Here is a 3,605-nt window from a genome sequence, read left to right as displayed (position 1 = left end):
CTTCTTCCACCCCTTCCCATAAATATTAGGCAGTGGAACCTGGATGCTAACTTATCAATCAATCAACGTGTAAATGCATTCATTAAATCAATATAGTTACCTTTTCCTCAGCCTCATGATACTTTCCAGGATTTTTGATTCCCTATCCAGTTTGGAACCTGTAGACTTAGCTCTTCCTCTGGGGCAACCCAGGCTGTGTGTTTTCTTGGGATCTTTTCTGAAACCAAGACAAAAAGGGTGAAATTTCACAATGAAGTCTTAATCCTTAAGCAACAAATCTCTTGCTTCTTCAATGTCACCAAGAATTTCAGAATTGCTTAGCTTTCATAGCAATGCACACTTTAAAAAATTATCCATTAAAGGGAACTCTTAAGCATACTTTCATTAAGGGAAAAAGGTTTTTTTAGACAGTAGCGGTGGAAAGATACTGTGAGCTTATCTAATTTGGTTGCTTTCATTTGTATTAGTAACCCACCTTCCCTCTCCCTGCCCACAGTCCCATTCATACATGCTAAAAACTGTTCTAATTGGAACGTGGATGTTCCATTAGTGAAAGGACGTAGCTAATTTTTTCTTCCAAAATTCTTCATCTTGCTCAATGCTCCACTACTTTTTTCACTTATCTCTCTTTAATCTTTCTTTTTTTCTCATACCAACCAATATAAACCAAAGATGGCAATGGAAAAGGGACAAGAAATCACTTTTCAGTAAAATCAATTTAGTTTTTGTCTGTTGACTGTTAAGAGTCTTCTGATGATGCAACGTGTATTTGTACCATCTTCTGAATTTCCACTTAAATGCGATAGAATTTCAGTTTTCAAAATATTCAGCTAATGTATACATCCAACTCTCCAGTTGTTAAGGTCATACATACATAGTTTGCTTACTTTTGATGTTTCTAAATTTTTCCTTTTGCAATTTGGGGGGAGTCATCTCAATTATCAAGTAAGATACGAATCTGTTTTCTAGTATTTCTTATTTTGGTTTTCTTGTATATTTTGCTGAAATTCTTCTCTAGTTTCAGATTGATTCAGAATTTGACAATTCCTTTATGTACTTGTAATGTTTGAGATTCAAAATTACTGCGAATAAATTACACTATTTTATTTATTTATTATTTATTTTTTTAAAGATTTTATTTTTTTATTCATGAGAGACAGAGAGAGAGACAGAGACACAGACAGAGGGAGAAGCAGGCTCCCCATAGGAAGCCCGATGCAAGACTGGATCCAGGGACTCCGGGGTCAGGCCCTGAGCGGAAGGCAGCCGCTCAACTGCTGAGCCACCCAGGTGTCCCTAATATACTATTTTAAATATTAATAGTACTTAGAGTAAGCTTGGGAAGAAATAGAGTATTTATTTATAAAAGAATGCTAGGAGAAATGCTACTTTCTACAAGGGATTAATAAAAATAGCTTATTTAGGTAAATGCTATTGAAGTTCATCAAGACCTCTTTTATTTTAGAGGGTCATTGTTTAAATTGAGTAACATCATAAAGGATCCAAGACCTACTTCTACTTTTAAAAGGATGAAAATTTGCTGTACTTTTCCCCTCTATACAAAAATGTAAGGTTGCTGTCTTGAACTATCAGTTCATATGATGGTTAAGGTAAAGAATTCTGGTAAATTGCAAATTTAAAAATTGCAATCTCTGGACACATAGCTATTGAACAAAGAAAATAAATAAACAAGAGAATATCAAAATGTGAAAACTATTTCATTCTGTCAGCGATGTAAGCCTAGTTTGCTAGAGAAATCCTGCAGTACTAAAGTATTCCTACATATGTACACAATAAAATAGGTAAATGAATGCATATTAAAATAATAAAGTCAATATTCAAGGCAAAATACAATAAAAAATGGACCATAATCTCCTTGAAGTGTCAGGATAAAAGCCATATTTTTTTGTCTGCTTGCTATTAGAAAATCTTTCATCGTGAACCTTTTGGCCACTCAGTGTAAAATAGTAGAACATGAAACTGCAGGGATTGGCCTTTTCCCTATTGTATTTGTTGATTATTTCAGTTGTAGTCATTATACACACACACAGTATCTTCTCTACGTCTCGTAATATAAGTTTTAAGAGGCAAAGTATATATCCACTCTTTTACATTACATTTGCTCTATAAAAACAAACTTCCAGAAGTTGGAAAATTATCTTTTTAGAGAGGTAAATAACTGCAAAGTTATTCTTCTATGAACCAGTTTAGACCTAACATGGTAATTTATAGTTTCTTTTAGAGGCAAAATCTCTATCCAGATGCTCACTTGTATACATAGTGACAAAAACATTATGAAAACATTACAGAGTGGAATACGCTACTATCCTTGAAATTCCATGAAATTTAAGATTTATAGGAAATTGGATACCATCTATCCTGATAGTTAATACTACCAATTAAGAATTTTAATTGCTGTGTTCTAATATAGTAGATGATTATGTTTATGCTTCACCAATATTAGGGAAGGTTCCAAAAATATACATTTTAATTCAATTTAATAAATTGGAACAATAAGGAGACCAAAGGAATCTGTTCAAATAATCACAAGTACAAAAATAATAAGTCTTCCCCTCCTTCTGTTCTCATATTTCATCATTCCATCATTTCAAATTGTCCAAGCCACATAAAGAGGCTTGGGTAGTGTTTGTGCCAGAAGCAAGGCTAGACTCAAGCCCGAGAATGAACCCAGGGATGAAAACTGCATCTTTGTCAGAAGCTTGAATGAAATGAATCTGACTGAATTCAGGAGTGGGATTCGTTTCAGAAGAAGAGGCTAGTTTGGGAGTAGGAAAGGATCCTCAGAGGTCAGGCTCTTGCTGTTGAGTAGTAGTTAATGACTCTTCAGCTGTCCCAGTTGGGACTGTCCATCAACAAGGAATGTGAGGAATGGATGAGTGATGTAGGGATCTATGTGAATTAGAAGAAGCTTCCCTGTCCCCTGTGCCCTGGGGTGGGGTCCATGGGGGAGAGGAGATGCATGCCCCAGACCCCCTGGTTAAGCAATCAGCTTACTTCTTGTTAAAGAAAGGATCTGACACTGACTAGATACAAATCCTGCCTTTTAATTTTTTCATTAATCAACCCATTTTTGAGTACTCACTAATGAGCCTTGCAATCTTCTAAATCCTGGGGATACTGCTGTAAACAATTCAGACAAGGCCCTTAAGAATGTGCATTCTGGTGGTGGTGGAAGAAGAAAGAGGTTAAAAGTTAACAAACAGAAATAGCTTTAATAATGCTACAGAGTTTAAGGAATAGGGTGCTGTGACAGAGAGTAATAAGGCCGAAAAGAAGCCACCATTAGTGGAAGGGCTCTCTGAGATACCACACCTGCCATGAAGGCCCAGAAGGAAAAGGGGCAAAGGGTTCCAGGCAGAGGTCAAAATCTCAAGGCATGACCAGTCTTGGAGTGTTCAAGGAACAGAAAAACCTAAAGCAGAGAGAGTACCTTCACCTGGGAGAATTTTTAGCAATTTAAGCAGAGTTTTAAAATTCTCAGTTGGCATTTGAATAGGGGAGACTTCTTGGTTGGTCCCAAACCTCAGAAAGATTAAAAAAAAAAAAAGAGGTAGAGGGGCACCTGGATGGTTTAGTCGGTTAAG

This window comes from Nyctereutes procyonoides, unplaced genomic scaffold, assembly GCF_905146905.1.
Source record: "Nyctereutes procyonoides isolate TBG_1078 unplaced genomic scaffold, NYPRO_anot_genome, whole genome shotgun sequence".
In the NCBI taxonomy this organism is placed as follows: Eukaryota; Metazoa; Chordata; class Mammalia; order Carnivora; family Canidae; genus Nyctereutes; species Nyctereutes procyonoides.
The sequence above is the reverse complement of the archived record's forward strand: the minus strand, read 5'-3'. Positions refer to the sequence as shown.